We start from the raw sequence: 18288 nt of genomic DNA, 5'->3' as shown, positions 1-18288 counted from the left end.
ATTGCCTCTGCCTCTAATGGAGTTTTGCAGAAGAGAATTGCCTGGAAAATGGGTTTTTAAGGGTGAACTTTTGACTTGCAATGCAAGGTGGAAGGAAGAATGGCAGACAGGAGAGAGAGATGGGCAGCCTCTGCAGAAGCGGTTTTCCCTAGAGAGAGCCGAACCTGGAATGACTATTACTTTGCTATGATGGCCTTAGCAAACAATTGAGCCCCTGCTTCTCTTCCACACAGTCTCTCTTCAAGGCTACTCAGTTGTACTGGTGTCTGGGTTTTGAGACCCATTTGTGGGGTATTATGGATATTTACAGCTTGTGTGTGTGTGTGTGTGTATGTATGTGTGTGTATATGTGTGTATGTGTGTGTGTGTAGTGCTATTTTATAGGAGAACAAAGATGGTGATGTTTAGGAAAATGCTTCTTTGTGGAGGATCAGGGTAGTTCTCTGAATGCTGTTCAGGCCGAAGGAGTTGGTATTTTTTGATTTGAAGCCCCTGCAACCTGGAGAGAAATTCCATGGCTGATAATGCCAGGGCAGAACTGTATAGCCATACTCTTTAGAATCTGAGACCACAAGGAATCTTTGTCTCTGAACAACTTCAGCACTGTCTGAGAGGTCGATGGCTGAGCCTGAGTCTTGGCCAGTTTAGGGTGCTGTGATCAAATGTTATAAAAATAGTGCCTTATAAATGGCAGAACTCTAGTTTTGAATAATCTGGGGACTCAGAAGCCTAAGATCAGTGGAATCAGAACTTGATGATGACCCACAGATGGTGACTTCCAGCTGTGACATCACCTGGTGAGATGGCAGAACACATCTCTGACATGGACAGTGTTATGGCTTAGGTCTAATTTGTTCCTGAATGGCCAGTGTGTCAGTGCTTTTATGTCCAAGGTAACACTGTTGGGAAGTGATGAAATATTTAAGAGGTGGGGCTTAGTGGGTGCTTGGTATGTCATTGGGGACTCTGTCCTTGGAAGAGATTGCAGTAGTTCATGTGAAAACTCATGGGGAGTGCTCACTAGAGGGTTGATACAAAGGTCTGTGTGTGGTACCACCCAGCTATCTATCTTTACCATCTTGTCCTGGGATGTAATCATAGCTCTAACATACATTCTTCTCACATGATCTGCCATGCTGCAATATAGTCAAGAATCCCCCTCCCCAAAACCGAGCCTTTATGCCTATGGAGTCCCCAAACTGTGAGCGAAACAAACCTCCATTTTCATCATAGTTATCTTGTCTTCTTTATTTTATAATAGGAATAGAAAGCTGAGAAATATAAGCAGCAATCTTACTCATGAAAACCTTCTCCTCAGGACCTAGCAGCCCCCTGTGCATTGTCTGTTACCATTACGTAAGAGGCAAGGAACTCAGCACTTGAGTTTTGTGGAAACACGAACACAGACTTTAGCACCCTGGCTTTGGAAAGAAGCAACACTGAAATCAGCCCCAGAGTGCTTTTTCCTTCAGTGTGACCGAGTACCCAGACTCAGAGATTGTCCCTTAGAAGAGAAGGCCCCCCTTCAGCTACATCCAGTATCGTATGGTGGCCTCCGCTGTCTCAAATCTCTCATGAGCTGTTGGTATGCCATTCATTTTTAATAACAGTGTAATTGCCCTCAGTTCCTTACCTGGTCTTTTAACTCTCACTTCCATTTTAGCCCCTTGGCCTTTATACTGCAGCTAAGAATTCTTTCTCTGGTATTGGGGGGGGCAGTGTGCATTGGGAAAATGGGGAGAGAGTTTCCAGGGAGAGCCTCATTTCCGTTGAATAGGAATTCCACATTTTGACAGAGAAAGGGGGTTGCTACACCCATTGTACAGATGAAAAGATAAGGGCCTTAAGATCTAAGTTCCCCGTCTTGAGTCCTCCTCTCCCCAGGCTGCTTCAAATGCTTACCTCCTCTTTCTTTCCTTGGATAGTCACCTCCTCTCCCTCTGAGCATGCCTTTCTGCTATTCACCCCACCTATTAAACCATGAACACAGTCGCCAGTCCTTGTATTCCTTTAGGAAATCCTTGTAATATTTCAGTGGATGTTTAAGGGCTTTGCTAAGCACGGGCAGTTAGATTTTAACTCCTGGTTTGCAAGCAATACATCTTTCCAAGCACACGGCTACAGATCTCTGCAGTGCGTGCTGAATGCTTGCTCTCCGAGTGGTTCACTCATTCAAGCCCTCCCATGAGTCAGATTGCGCAGCCAGCCAGCAAATGTTGGAGGGCTCCTGGGCTTTCTTCTCTTCTCCATTTATATTTTTCTCCAAAGGTAATGGCATGAAATTCCAAGGCTTCAGATGCCACTGAGATACAGCTGGTTTTTAAAATTATAAATTTGGCCCCTATCCTCTCAGCTCCAGATTTGTGGATTCAACTGCTTTCCTGAATCTCTCTCTCTCTCTCTCTCTCTCTCTCTCTCTCTCTCTCTCTCTGTGTGTGTGTGTGTGTGTGTGTATGTGTGGCTTATAGCTGCTGAAAACTGTAACATGTCCAAAAGACACTGGTAACCCTGCTGGGCTGCCTCTCCCAGTCTTCAATAAGTCAGTGTGTTTAAATATGATCCCTCCAGCTATTCAAGCCCCTTGTCTAAAAGACTCCTGTTGTCTGTCTTATCTTCTTCCACCATATTCAATAAGCTGCAAATCCCGTCGTCCCTTCCCCCCAAGATACATTCAGAATTGGTTTCTCTCCACCACCTCTATTCTACTTTAGGTCACCCCAGTTCCTGCCTCAGCTCCTACTTTAATCCTTCCAAAGGTCTCTCTGATATTTTTCTGACTCCTCCAATAAATAAATGCCCATATAACCTGCAATGCGATGTTGAAACAACAACAACAACAACAACAACAACAACAACAACAACAACAACAACACACATACCCAAGCATTGTGGAATTCAAGGTCCATTTGTAGCAAAAGCTGTTAAGCGATTAGGAATAGAAGACTTTAAAAGGAAACCCAGAGCTAACATGACACGCATAAGCAGGAGGCTGAAGGCTTTTGTCCTAAGGCTGGGAGGAGATGAAGATATCAGCTCCTATTCAGTGTGGTTCTGTGAGCCCTAGGTAGTGTAGTAAGATGATATAGATTGGGAAGAGAAATTAAAATCATCCTTGTTCACAGGTGACACAATTATTTATGTAGAACACCCTCTAATAGTCCACCAAAAATTCTTGTAACAGTAAAGAAAGATTCAAAATGAATATTCAGAAGTTTTGTTTCCTGTTACCGGGTTTTAAAAAATTTAACTTAAATTGCTATTGTTGTTGTTATTATTTGGGCTTGTGTGTTTGATGTGTGTGAATAGAGATGTGCACATGCCACTTGCTATGGATGGAGGGTATGAAGGTCAGAGGACAATTTTGGGCAATCAATTCTCCTCTTCCAAGGTGGGAACAAAAACTAACAGCCCCAAGGGAAGACATCAAAGCAGAGCCAAACAAACTGGAGAAAAAAAAAATCCATGTTCATAGATTGGAAGAGCCAATGTTGTTATGTTATCAATTATTTTTTTCAACTGATCTACAGAGTCAATGTGACTACAACAGAAATCCAAGCAAATTGTTTTATAGATATTGACAGCGTAAGTATAAATATTTTTCTGGAAAGTCAAGGGACTTAGAGTAGTCAGCAAAACAGTAAGAAAGAACCAAGTTGGAAGACTCATATGATGTGATTTCAGTATAAGCTACAGGAACCAAGACAGCATCGTGCTGCTGAGCTAATAGACAAGTAGATGAGTGGAACAGGTTGGAGAACAGGAGATAGACACAGACAGGCGACGTCAACTGATGTAAACTTAAAGGCACAAGGCAATTCAGTGAAGAGAAGACAGTATTGTCAGTAAAAACAATTAGCCAGATAAATGCAAAAAAGAAAATAAACACAATTTATATGACATATAAAAACTAACTCATGATATATTTTAGAGATACATATAAAACTTTCAAAAGAAAATGGAGGGAAATAAAGTCTGTGTGGCCTTAGGTTTTCGAATGGGTTTTTTTAAACGTAAAAGCCATGATCCTTAAGACTAAAAGTTGCCAACTTAGATTGTATTCAAGTAAACACTCTTTGCTGAAGAAACTCTTGAGAATGTCAGTCTTTAGAAAAGACAGACCACTGACAGGGAAAATATTGATAAATCACATATCAGTAAAGGAACTTGGGCTCCAAATATACAGAGAACTCTTTAAAATTCAGCAGTGAGAAAACAAGCTGTCCTTTGGGAAAACGAAAGAAAGATACAAGTGATATTTTCCAAAGAACATAAACAGATGGCAAAGAAGCATGACAAAGATGCTCCTTATCACTTGTGACTAAGGAAATGCAAGTTAAAATGAGGTACATTGACACACATATTATAGCGGCTGAAATCCAAAGAGCTGATGGCATCGTGAAGACAAGGAGCTCTCCTCACTGCTGGTGGGAAGGTACCATAGCAGAGCCACTGTGCAAGCCAAGCATTGTCTTACCATGAGGCAAGCACTCACACTCCTGGGTATCTGCCCAGCTGGTTTGAGAGCTCATGTGTGTACTCGGCCTTTTTGCGAAGCTTTCTAGTGGCTGTACTTGTATCTATCAAAAACAGAAAGCAACACAGATGCCCCTCAGCAGGGAACAAAGCTAGATGAATAAGGGTGGGCCAAGCCATAGGATGAACCATCATGGAGCACTAAAAAGAAAAGAGCTTGCAGGTCACGACACGGATAACTCCATTGCAAAATGATAGATGCCAATCTGAGAAAAAAAAAACATATATGGTACAATCCCATCTTTATAAAATAGGAGAAAGTCCAGCTATAGAGAGGTGGTGGTCATTGGTAGGTGCCTGGACAGGGAGAGGGATGGATAGGTAATATTCAGTGACTATAGAATAGAATGAACACATGCATGTACACACGCACACGCACACACACACACAGAATATGTCCTTCCTTTTGTGCATAGAGCTATGAGGATACAAAGAATAATTTAAACAGCCTCACAATACTTGAGGACTTTATTATCTAGTTAGATAAATGAGAAAAATCTTTCTTTGATTTATACAACCAGTTCTTCCTTTGACTTGTTAAACCTTCAAACTAACAAAGTTGCTGACTAACCCATCAACTGTTGTTCTCACTTCTATTTGAATAATGCCATAACTGCTTTGTGTTAAATATCAAATGTTAAAAAAGCCAATTATTATTAGTTTGCCCTTTATCAAATTATATAAAGTAGTATAATAAGGCAAGAGTCTCCTTGCCCCCTTTGTGTCTGGGATAAAGAATTGGAGGCAGAAATGGCTCTCTCCCCCTACACTTCACTGATGAACTGTCCACGGATAAAACCAGGGAGAGGAAATATCATTGCCCTCGATTATGTACCCACTGATGGCTCCAATGGACAAAGCAAAAGCCAAAGCCATGGACCTAGGAAAGATGCTGATAGAGATTAAATGGAATACATTGCATATGTATATAAAATGATGAAAATTGATCAATTTTAAAAAAGGAAAGAAATGGTGTTTGGAAAAGCAGAAGAGAAGGATGCCAATAAGGCTGGGATAATCTTAGAAGTGGATCTAGGCAGGGTAGGCAATAAGTTGTAGCCAGCTTGCTGAGACAGAGGACCTGAGGAAAGCAGAAGACCCAGACAGATGAAGTTCAAGGTAACAAGGCCACAGCTGGCTGGGTAAGGCGTGGAGTTGATTGGTCAGTGAGAGACTGTGCTGTGTGTGCAGAATTCAAGCCAGTTCCATCTGTTATCTGCCCTGGACAGACAGCTTGCCGGCAGAATTTGGGTTCTGGCAGACTGCAAGAGAAAAATTTATGAATAGACCTTTAACTCTGGTCACTTTCGAGCCCAGAAGCTCTGGAAATTAGATCCAGATGGATGGTATTTTGATAGCTTCTCCTGACCAAGGAATTTATGCTAATTCTCAGGAGCCAACAGGGAGGAGGGGGCAGGAAAAGGAAGGAGTCTATAATTGCTTCTTTCCATGTTTCCAAGACTCATCTGTGTTTCCATTCATTGCCTGCCATTGGGATTGGACCAGAAACTGAAGAGGGAAAAATAAACGGGAGCCTGGAGCCTCACCCATCATGAATACTCTGAGGACAGTCCTGGAGCAAAGCAGACAGGTTCAGACTCTCCACATTCCAAGGAGAGTCCTGTGGGTATATGGATAGGAGCTGGATCCTACAAAAAAAAAAAAAAAAACCTTTTCCCTAAATCTTAATTTGCCCACAGAAGCATTAAAGTAAGCTTGAGACAGTAGACTGTGTTTTTCCTTGCTCGTTAGTTTCCCCCTATCTAACGTAAGAGTCTGGAGGGAAATGATCTCAGTAGACACCTGCAGGGTTTGTCTGTGTAAGGTCTTCTCAGCAAATGAGGCTACTTCTGACCATGGCTCTCCCATTACCTTTGTGATATTGAGTGAACTCTTAGCCCTGACTGGGCTTGAAGTATTTTTAGTTGGAGACTAGAGATTTACATGAGAAGACTAGAAGGTCACATGGTTCTGTTGGAATGTTCCAGAAAGAAGGCAAGAACAATTTGTTGTTGTTCTTGTTATGTTTTTCAGGACCAGGGATGATCAGGACCTCAAGCCTGGTAGGCAAGCACTCTACCACTGAGCTACACTCCCAGTCCAGGAGCAGTTTGCTTTTGAGAAGTGTTTTGGGAATTTTGTAGCTTAGAAGAGACTTCAAAGACTTTATGTCTACCTTTATGTCAGATTTATCCCTGTGTTAGTTTGGGCTGAAGTAGCGAAATACCTTAAACTGGGTGATTTATTGCTCACAGTTCTGAAGGCCAAGATCAAGGAGTAAGCACATTTGGTGTCTGCTAAAGGCTTGCTGCTGGTTCATGGTGCTTTTTATGTGTCCTCAAGTGGTAGAAGGAGCAAACCCTCTTCCTCAGGCCTCTTTCACAGGGGAGCTTATCTCACTCAAGAGAGCAGAGACCTGCTCACCTGCCATGTGCTCTATTTCCTAACACCATGACATCAGGGATTGGGTTTCAATGTACACATCTTGGAGGGGGGATTCAACATTCAGACTAAAGCAGTCCTCAGGTGTATCTCATGGGGTCTGGAGTTTTGAAGGCAAAGAAATCTCCAGTCAGGTTTTCCAGCACCTACTGGATGCCCATGTAAAACCTTGTGGTACTCAGTCCTGATTCCATCAAAGGCATTCAAACAAGAGTCCTAAGAAAGGGGGCTCGAGACACTTTATGTGTAAGGAAGGCTGTTGCTCAGCTCTTCTGTCTCTTAGGAGATAGAGGTTCAAACTCTGCCAGATTCTACTTGGAGTCAAGACACTGTTGCCCAGCATGCACACTCTCTTTCCTAAACCAAAGAAACCCATCCCCTGGCACAGACATTTACCTACAAGCCCTGCTATTGCCTAAGGACTCATTAGGACCTATTCATTTCTTCTCAGGTTTCACTATCAAGTCACCTGAAGGAGTTAGTAGGGAAACTACCAGGGGCTTTGCAATTCACTTTTTCTTGGTGACCAATTTTGCTTTTGCCTAAGCAATGGTCATAGTTAATGGGTTTCAAGGAGCTGAAGTGATTTCTTCGCACACTCATTCAGTGTCCTAAGCTGACTGCCCCATTGTTGAGATAACTAGAGGAGATGGCAGAGCATGTGACCTCTACCTGAAAAATGAAAGCCACCTGAAGGGACCTGCTGTGAACCAATAAGCACATGAAGGAAGGGTCAACCTTATGTGAAAAGGAGGTACACCTGGTTTTATTGGGGCACGTTCTAGGTCAGTGATTATAGATGACCCTCACACCAGGGAATCAAATCTGCTCAGGCCCCAATTCCACCAGTCTCTTTGATCCTCAGGGGGACTGATATCCAGAGTCTCCCCGCTGGCTTCGTTTATCTGTTGAACACATCATCCTAATATTGCAGCCTTTATTTACACACTAGTCTCATATTATCAAGTCCAACTGAGCCAATGATCTGACCTTTTGTGTTCCCAGCGACTGTTCAAGTCTTTAGAAATGGATTTGTGCTGTTCACAGCACTCAGCATGCTTGATCTAATGGGCCAGACCTTCCTTGTTTTGCTCTGTGATTATACACTGAGCGTGTTATTAATTAAGGCTCTATTCTATATTTTAACAGCCTACCATTTTGGACTGAGGCTACGACAAAAGCATTCTGCATAGGCTTACATCTGCTCTCATATGGTGGTGAGAGCTGGAGTGGGATCTTAGAAAAGGAAGTCTGCTGTGATGGGATTGAGGACTGCAGGGAGCAGTGTTAGACAATTCTCTATCCGGGGGCCTGGGAGTGAGAGGGACAAAGGAGGTTAATCAGTAAGTAATATGGGGGCACCCCAAAGCCTCCCATCTGTCTTTGTCACTCTCAAGAACAAAGAGCTTGCCTCCTGGATGGCTGGAAGCTGGTCTGGTGGAGGTAGGACGTTAAAAAGAGATGAAGTAACAGGTCAACTCATGAAAGGTTTTGTAAGCCAAGCCTAGGAGTTTGAACTTTATTCTGTGGACAACGGGAAGCTGTTTGAAGCAGGAAAATGATCATTTCAGCAGCTGCCTGGGTAATGCATTAATGAGGGGCAATTGGAAGTCCAGAGACCACTCTGGAATCCATACCGGTAATCCTAGACAAGGAGAGGAAATGACTCAGGAGGCAGAACCAAAACAGCATGTTGATCAACAGGCCGAAAGAGGAGGTAGTCTTATTATCCATGCTTTAGGTTTGAAGACTGGAGGGGAGTTGATGTTATTTATTAATTTATAATTTTATATTAATACGTGGAGGTCTAACAAGTTGAAGAGGCTGTAGAAGGGGCGAGGAAGGCAGGTTAGGGTTAGGGCCTATTGTAACGAAGTGGTTTGTCTAGGTAATTGTAATACCAGAGGGAGACTAGACTAGAGACTGTCCACAGGTTGAGTCATCAGAATTCAGGCAAAAATCTTCCAGGCTGGGAAGCACGGACCCTGAGGAATGTTCACCCAAGCAGTTGGAGGGGTGGAGAGGCAGCTCCTGGTGGGAAATGGTGCTGCTAATGCCCTACAGTGGATTTGGTTACAAATGTTACAGATAGAAGGGGGCATTTTCTCCTCCTCTTTGAGTCTCTTAGTCCCCCAGACAACTGGGTTGGTTCTAGAAAATGCCCTCACCACAGTTTCTGTGTTTCTCAAACTTGCACATGAAGGTGTACAGCTGTGTATTAGGGACAGGTGCTGTGAGTTCCCTAAAGACTTAAGAGCCAGCTATACATTCCATTTGAATGGAAGAATTCTGTAATATACATGGTCTCTCAAAACTTTTTATAGATTTATCTGGCCTGAAAACACACACACACACACACACACACACACACACACACACACACACACATTTCATCTGGAGCGAAGATACTGGCAGTGTGCGGAGTAATGAGTTCTTCCATATAATGTCCTAATTCCCCTCATTTACAGATAAGAGACAAGGTCAGAGAGGATAAATGACATGTCCAAGGCTCCAGGGAGTTAAGAGGCAGCACTGGGCAGAGCACCCAGCTTGGTCTCCCTGTGGATATTCATGGATTCTCTTGGGCAAAGTGCTACAAGATGGACAGAGTCACCCAGGGGTGGTACCAACCCAACCTTTGACTTGGACTCCCAGTAGTCATTTACCTAGTGATCAGAGTCAAAGTCCCTTTTCTATACTATTGTATGGACAGTGTCTGAGTCCTAAGGCATCTGAGTCTCCAGGGATGTCCTGGGCTATACAATTAAAGGTATTAGTCCTTCTCAGTCACTGGCCTCACTGTCATCCCCTTAGACATGGAGTGATGATCTAGTCCCCCATATGCCTTCCATCTCATAGAGCTTTTGCATAGGGGTGGGGGACTCTGCCTACCATGGGAACTTATCATCTCATTATAAAGGATAAGGCATATTTTTTCAGTATGGTTATATGTGGTAATGAAGCATGCAGAAAACCACACAAGATAGATGGCAGCTCTCACTAGTGAAGCCGAAAACTTGGTTAACTTAATAGTCTATTTATTACATTCACCCTCAGAGCTTACAGCACCTGATTCATTTCGCCCAGCTCCCCCCTTGCTACACAATTAAAACTGGTGCTATGTGATTGCACAGGCAGACTCTGGCCCAGATGGAGATGGAATTAGACGCTGAAATGAGAGTTAGAGAAGAACTTTCCTTCCTAGGTTGTGAGGGGAGAAGGGGAGCTCTTGCTGGTCAGATGGGATAGCCTCTAAAGGAGTGACATTAGAGAATGTGACAAGACTCCAGAAGAACACCTCCTCCCCTCCCCTCCCCTCAGCAACTTCCACAGCTTGATCCCACCCATTCCCCATGCCTTCATGTAGGAATGTGACAACAACAACAACAACAACAACAACAACAACAACACACACACACACACACACACACACACATACTCACACTCACACTGAGGATGTCAGGGCAAGAATAGAGGTGGTTAGATATAAACTCACTTTTCAGAGAGGTGTGGAGCTGAATTAATACTCAAAAGCCACTTCCAATTTCCTTGTCCCTTACCTCCTACTGCCAAACAGGCGGCACCTTGCCAAGTTATGGTCAATGAGCGATACAGAAAAAACTGCTAAGGGATTTATGAGGAAAATACTTTGTTTAAAAAAGAGGGGGAAAAGGCAACATACCATGCAAGGACTAGCTGGTGCTACCCACTGCTCCTTCATGATGTATATGTTCTCTCAAGTTTTGGCATCTACATTGTGTATGGAAAAGCAACATGCTCTGGAAACAGGTAGAATCCTAAGACAGAAAGAGTCTAGCTCTCTGAGTACATCACTTGGCTGGCAGAAAAACACTGAGGCTATCTAACTCTTGGACCTTTTGTGAAGAGACAATACGTGACTTTGAGGTTTAAGCTATAGCTAGAGGGGTATTCTGTTCTTGTAGCTGAAAAAGTTCAGCCTCTTTGAAGGTATTATCATTGCCTCCATTTTGTAGATGAGGACACTGTGTGTGTGTGTGTGTGTGTGTGTGCATGTGTGCTCTCTCGCCATATCTAGGTTCCATATCTAGGAAAGAGTGGAGCTCAGATTTGAACCCCGGTCTCTCTGATGATCAAAGTGCTTAGCACTCATCACTGCTCTATGACTTCCTTGATGGGTCACTTAAGCATTAAGCTCTGGAAATGCTCAAGGGACATGTGGAACCTAAGAGCTTGGTTGGTTTCACGGCACTCAGCATAAACCATGAGCTTTCTCCATAGGTTCCACTGAAATCAGGTTAGGTTCATTCTTACTGGTGATTGGACACAGAATACTGCTTCCAGCCATGGCTCACTGCTCAGGAATCCAACAAGATGCGTACATTTACAGGTTGAAACTAATCAAACTAGCCTAACCTACCCTGGCAATGGGATGGCCACTGGATGAGCCTGCTGTGGGAAGGAAAGGTTCAGGGAGAAAATTCAGGTTGAAATACCCCAGATCCAAGCTACTGGAGTCCACTGGCACTCCACCTATGACTCTTCCAGAGAAGGAAGCATCTTGGTCCATTTATTGGGAGACCTTGAAAGATGAAGTGGGTTTGAAAACTGGGTCTGATTTTTCTAGGGAGTCTTTCTGCTATCTCTCATTTGTAGAAAATAATCCAGGCTGACAGTAGTCCATTAAGAGGAAGTTCCTGTTACAACTGAATCAACTCCTTGAGATTGTCCCCAATTTCTGGTGTTGGCTAGTGTGAACTCATTCCATAACAGCTGTGCAGTAAATATCGGTTGCCTCTGTGACCAGCCAGGTAACAGAAAAATGAACTCAGTGAACCTGATTCACCCTTCTGCTCCCCAGGGAGAAGGCAAAACCAGGCCTGCTCTCTTGGAAACACACCAGCTGGAGGTACTTAGTATTCAAGGGGCTACTCATTGCCACTTATCGATCTTTTGCTATTAGTCTGGTTCATCTACTCTTTGCCAGAGGATACATAGATAGAGCTGTAGCATCCAACAGAGGGACTCGGCCACACAGCTAAACTCTCTTTTCTTGAAGCCTCCCCGACCCATCAGACCTTTTGTTCATCAGGAGATAGACAATCTTCCCTCCTCGCAACCCTTCCAGGGCAGGAGCTGTCTAGAGAGGAGAAAGAAACAGAAAAAATTGGATGCAAGAACAAGAGCTTAAACATCCTGTGCAGATTAACTTATCTTCAGTAATTGCCTTAACTAGGGGATTTTTAAAAATGCTTTTCAAAGTTTCTTAAAGGAGGGAAAATATGCAGACTGAGTGCTGTAGCAGCCAACAGAGAAGATACTCAGAGCAAAGCAAAGCAAAGCAAAGCAAAGAAAAAAAAAAGGTATCAACTGTAAGGAGCCCATAGCTAGGAAAATGTAAGGCACTGATTCTAGGGGATTTAATAAGAATGTAATTTGTATAATTAACCATTCATCAATGTCAATTTCATTAAATGAATGCCAGAAATATTACCTTCAGCAGCACGACCTAACAGGATTGGAATATATTATACGGAAAAACGAACACTTAGTGCTCCCGCCTTGCTCCGTCTGTCACAGCAAGATTTGCAGGGCTGAGAAATAATTTAAAGGGTAGTAAATGAATCCAGCTAAGGCAAATGTGCGCATTTTGGTAACTAACCTTCGTCATGATGTATGAGAGTTCGTGTCAAAACGTTTTCCTGCAGCAATGACTAAAGGGACTTAGATCTCCCTCCTGGGTGGCAAATGGCTAAGAAGAATGGTGGGAAACCCTGTCCCCTGCCTGCATGCTACCTTCTCTTTCCCTGGGCAGAGACTTTCTAATATCCAAAGACAGAAGTCCTGGCATTTTTGGGTCTAGAATTTGCAGACATCCCCAAGCACCTCCAAGAGCAGCCTTGTGCCTGATTACTTGCCCATCTATCCAGGAACAGTGATGATTGATGGTCAGCAGAAATAAATCATTCTGTGCTTTATTCATGTTATTGCCTATAGTCATCATGGGAGCATGGAGCTTGATGTAGGAGGGCCAGTGGAATATTTGTAAATAGGACTTATTTCCAAGGTCTCACACAGGGAAGGCTGTTTATAGAGATTTATTCATTTCAGTTCACTACAGGAAAATGGAGGGCTGAGTAAGCAGTAACTTTCCTGGATGCATGCCCATGGGAATTAATGCACAGGTGTACATGTGTGCACACATTTGCCCTCCCACCGTATCAGAGTATAAACTGGAGGTCAGTGCTTCAGACTCACAAATTGTTGTATCTCACCCATAGTAGGTGCTCGATCGATGCTAGTTGAGCTGATTTTCTTGTAGTGTTAACCCTACTCCCACGCTCTTCTGTTTCAGGGGGCTTCAAGGCTAACGGTATTGCATTGGTATTCCTGATGTATCTGATTCAGAACCTCAAGTCTTGAGAGACAAGAAATATTTTGCAGGAAATCAAATATACATTAGAAATACGAAAGCTCAGAATAGAAATATTTCTGTTCCTTTCTCTCTCTCTTGCACTCAGCTTTGAAAAGTCACATAATCTAGAAAGGAGAAAGAATGTATTTATTTGGGAATCAGAGGTGGCCGGGTGTCAAGATTAGGCTACAAAGATAGAAACATCTTGGCAGCTGTTTCTTGACTTAAAGTTCTGGGTTATGTTATTTGATGAAAAGTCATAAGATATTCCTCAAACCCATAGCTACTGAAAAAGTTGGGTCATATGAAGGATCTTCAAATAAAGAGAACAATGTCACAGTGCTGATGGCAGTGTGTCCTCATGCTCTGAGCACTACTTCTATGAGTGCTGCAAGTCTCAAAAGCATGTGATCTTCTGAGAATATCTCTTGAATGCCCTCCCTCCCCTCCATCCTTACATTCATGCCCTCCTCTTTCTAGACTCCAGTGATGATGCTGGGCAGGCTACTCAGCTTCTCTGAAGCACAGACTCCTCACCTGTAAACAGAGTGCTGATATTTGCTCTCAGGACTGAACTGAGGCACCAGGGAAATGGGCACCAGGTGTCTCATGAGACAGAGGAGGAGGCTGACAAGGATTCACCTTAATCTCTCACTACCCTCAAGCCTTCCTCACAAATGACCAATGACCCCTGAGTACTGAGCCCATTGTCAGTATTGTAAGAGAGGACAGAAAATCTGACAAGTGGCTTCACCTTAAGATGCCACGATGTCACTCCATGACCCATTAGGCTGATGGAACCTTAAGAAAGGAGGGGGAGGTAAAGAATTTTAACGCTCATAGGGATTAAAAAGAGGTTTGGGGAAGACAGTAAGGCACACGTGATATGGAATTCTAGGGGACAAATACTAAGGTTGAAAGATTTAAGCAGGGATGAGGGTCGTGAGATGGAGGAAGGTGAGGGTGTGTGTGTGTGTGTGTGTGTGTGTGTGTGTGAATCAAAGCCAGGAACCTACTACTATATAAGCTAACTAAAAATATAATTTAAAGAATAGTTTCGATGTAGTTACCCTGTGTGGGTGATGCTGTTGCTGCCCTCAGACTTCCTTATGAGTTATTCACCAGGGAGTCCCCAGAAGCTCCCCAATCAACGTGGGCTGTTGCCATCCCCAGTCAATGTGGGCTGTTATCATTGCTCTTGGTTGCTCACCAGAATCAGATCACAAGACCCTATCACTTTAGATTCATGCAAAGAAATCAAACTGGGACTGAGGCAGAACTTCCTCTCTTCTGACTGGGTTCATAGCGCCAGAAAGTGTTATGAAGGCTGGCAGAGGAGAGAAAAATCATCAATAGTCCTAACCAGCTGTCAACACTGTGTGCTACAACAGCAACAGGCAACAGTACAATAATGGCACATATGTTTTGGGAGTAACCAACCTCTTTCTGATTGTTAGGGGCTTGCTCTATGAGGGAGCTCAAAAGCCTAAGGGAGAAATTTTCTGCTGTTGTTTGCTAAGGGGACACATAGTCAACCTGCCTTCTAATAATTTGTGTTTGTACCCAGAGAAACTTCTTTTGTAGTAGGTGCTGGTTAATGCAGATATTTGTAACTGATTAGAGTACTGAGATTAAGTGACTGTTCAGCCCCAAATGGGAAATCAATATTAACTCTTTCAAGGCCCAGGAAACATCATGGAAGAGGGGAGGGTCAGAGAATGGGTAGGAGTGTTTCGAAAAGCAGTCCACTGGATACAATGGGGCCATTTCAGTAAAATAAATGCTAGTTGTGGCTACCCATACAAGACACAGCATACATAAGAGATGTGAATGTAGGTAGGCGACTAGTTGAGAAAAGTGGGGTCAGTAGAAGTGCAAGGAGGATTAGAGAGTGATGCAGGTGAGTAAGATTATAATACATGCATCTGAGAAAGAGAGAGAGATGCCAGCCTTTGATAGCTACTCAGTACACACACACACACACACACACACACACACACACACACACACACACACACACAATGAGGCCAGAATGTGTGGGGGTGGGGAAAGAGAGAGAGAGAGATCATGTGGCTGTAGTGGGCCTGATGCATGGAGGCTGAAGTTTAAGGGGTGCTGTCCTTCTCTGCCTTTATCTGTGAGGAGCACAAATCTCCACAGATGCACCTCATGGCAAAGCCTTGGAGGTGAACCCCAACCCAGTGCAAATAAGAAACAGGCTTTAAACACTTCACCAGGCCCCAGACAAGTGCGAGCCTGCCTACCGTTGGTCTACTGGGGTCTTCTTTCAAGAATTGCAGAGAGCTGCATCCGTAGAGCTGCTTCACAGGGTGTGAGAACAGGAGGCTGGGCCTTGGTTAAGGGCTTCTGAGCCTCTCCAGCTACATCAGAAGGCAGCTCAGAGTGGTGTGGTCTAACCAGCTGACAGCTGTGGGCCCAGTCGAGCCTGATGCTCCAGACAGGGAGAAGCCAGCCTTGGACAGCTACTCAGAGCCCTGAACCAGGAGGCTCCCTGTACAGGGACAAGGGAAGTGTGTGTGTGTGTGTGTGTGTGTGTGTGTGTGTGTGTGTGTGCGTGTGTTGTGGTGGAAAGAATGAGGTCAGAGTGTGCAGACACAGAGCCTATGACAATCCTTGTCACCAGACAGCTCTTCAACTCTGGGAAGGCTCCCAACCTCCTTTCTAAAGGAAAGGTGTTGACTAGATCAGGACCTCACAGGACTGCTTTTTCTTTAAGCAGAAAAATCCTTTTTATAAGCAGCAGCTAAACAAAAGAGATATACAGAAGCACGTGAAAGCAGAGATGTCTAATTAAACCAATTTAATTAGCTCCCCTCACTCCCAGAGTGGCCCTAAGTCACCAGCGCAGAAGAACCCCAGGATCTAGGCTATGCTTGGGAAACCAAAGGTTCACTGTGTAGGTCACTCTGTGGGCTATGGTGTCACTGCATGAGTCTGATGAATGTCTCTTCCCAGGTCATTCTACTGTGACCCACTGATGGTCAAACAAGAAAGAAGGCTTTAGTATTGAATTCATCTCCGAGGTGGTCCTCTTCTTTTGTTTATGTTTTTAGAGAAGTCATTTATGATGTCAGAGTGACTTATAGTAAAGCAGGTAGGTGCTGAAGCTTGTAAAGGCCACCTAATCGCTTTGCTTTGACTGTCATTAGTCATTTTACACAGATGGAGTGGGTTGCTGGTGTGTGGAGGGGGTAAGGTGTTGCTTTGGCTCCTTGCTGCAGCAGTGTGTGGGAGGAAGGAGAAGCTGACAATTCAATCCTGACACCAATGATCCTGGATAGGCAGGGCTTCTTTATATTGCTGTTTATTCCCCCCCCAACCTCTTATTCTGCCCCCTCTTCCTCTTCCTCCTCTAAAAGTGAAGGTGATATTAGTCACAGGATCCCTGTAGGTGTTATGATGGAAAGAGCATTTGTTGGAAGAAATACAAAGATGAAGGACAGAGAAAAACTCTTCAATGCCATGACCAAATGTGGGAGTCAACCTGGGAGAAACCCACAGTAAGATAGATTGGGCTGGCATGCTGGGACATCCAAGAGCAGAACAAGGAGCTCATCTTGTATAAGGGAGCGAAGGGGGATGGAGTGAGAGCTTGGATCACAAAATAAGCAACACGTGGAGTCTCTCTCTCTCACCCAGCACTAAATAATGTTTTGGGAAGTAGTTGGGAAGGAACCTAGGGACTTGTACATGCAAGTCAAGTGCAAGGAACATTCCTACTTCCATTAAGTATACGAAGGGATGATTTCTGGTGGAGACCTAAGGTAACGTCCAGAAGGAGGGGGTGAAGCATCTGCCTTCAGAGAGGGGGTAGTTCCCCAGCATAGCTGCACAGCTATGATCCCCATCAGGAAAGGGGCTTGCCCCCTGTGCAAGAGAATAGCAACAATAATTAATAATCCATACCTAATGAGATTAGATTAATAATTATTTTAATTGTGACATGTTTTCCTCCTCTCTTCCCCCTGCTAGGGCAGGCTTGGTGCTTCTCAGGATTATAGTCATAATGGTAACAGATAAACCTTAATTAAAACATTCCAAACTACAATGGCTGATTAAAATGCTGTGACATGTCCTTTCCATCTCGTCTCGAGCTCTCGCTGGTGAGGATGAATGCCTCCCAACTGCCGACAGCAGTGTGGCTGTTCAGAGCAGTTACCTGCAGGACATTCAGTGATGTCCAGAGACGCTTCACACCTTCTGGGTCACAGAGTAAATCCGCTGGATCTCTCGAACCTTCCACTTCCTGCCAGTTGATCATGCAGCACCTCATGCCTGAGAAAGCAGTGTCTACTTCCCTCGTGCTCAGCCTGCCTCTGCTTGGTCCCAGCCAGATAACTCTTCTCTGCAATGTGCACCCTCTCAGACCATAGTATCCCCATGGAAGGCGCTTTGTGCTCTGGCTCCAAAGAAACTGTGCTAAGGGTCTGAGCAAACCAGACGAGAAGTGAGAAGCCAGGCTGGCTGTCAGTTCAATCTGCAACTCTTTCTCTTCTCTGGTTAGTAGCTGGGGTCTCTGCCTCAGCTTTGAGCTTCTCTGCCACAGCTCATGGATCTGCAGGTGACTTCTGACCCATGGCTTACATCTAGATGCAGATTCGTATGCACAGGTAGCCTCTCCAAGACCATCTCCAGACTTTACAGTGGTAAGTCTTTTATTGACACAGCCATGTGATTTTACTCATTAGTAAACATTTATAGGCTATAGAGACAGATACTTCCCAGTTCTGTGAACCTTATGGGTTGGTGGAATGTAATACAAGATTTGCAAAGAATTTCTAAGACCTAAGGCTCTGATCGTTCACACTGGCTGGTGTGGACTGCAAGGGTGGGCTCTGGCTCAGGCTGTTGGAAGGTTGGCAAAGTACATTTTCCTCTTCATGTGACCCAGAGCCAAA

General features: G+C 44.1%; 1 protein-coding gene across 12 annotated transcripts in view; it reads right to left on the bottom strand.

Annotated features, from left to right (window-relative positions):
* Positions 1 to 18288, bottom strand: part of Kirrel3 (kirre like nephrin family adhesion molecule 3) — a 554955-nt gene that overhangs the window by 236818 nt on the left and 299849 nt on the right. The window contains exon 1 of one of the 12 annotated variants that reach the window (XM_030244529.1): positions 12033 to 16351. The exons of the other annotated variants lie outside the window; for them this stretch is intronic. The gene's annotated coding sequence lies outside the window, so the exon portion shown is untranslated. Of the gene's footprint in view, positions 1 to 12032; positions 16352 to 18288 lie in introns of those variants that run through there. 12 annotated transcript variants of the gene reach the window in all.

This window comes from Mus musculus, chromosome 9 (genome assembly GCF_000001635.26).
Source record: "Mus musculus strain C57BL/6J chromosome 9, GRCm38.p6 C57BL/6J".
In the NCBI taxonomy this organism is placed as follows: domain Eukaryota; kingdom Metazoa; phylum Chordata; class Mammalia; order Rodentia; family Muridae; genus Mus; species Mus musculus.
Note: the sequence above shows the minus strand (reverse complement) of the source record. Positions and strands in the feature narration are given on the sequence as shown.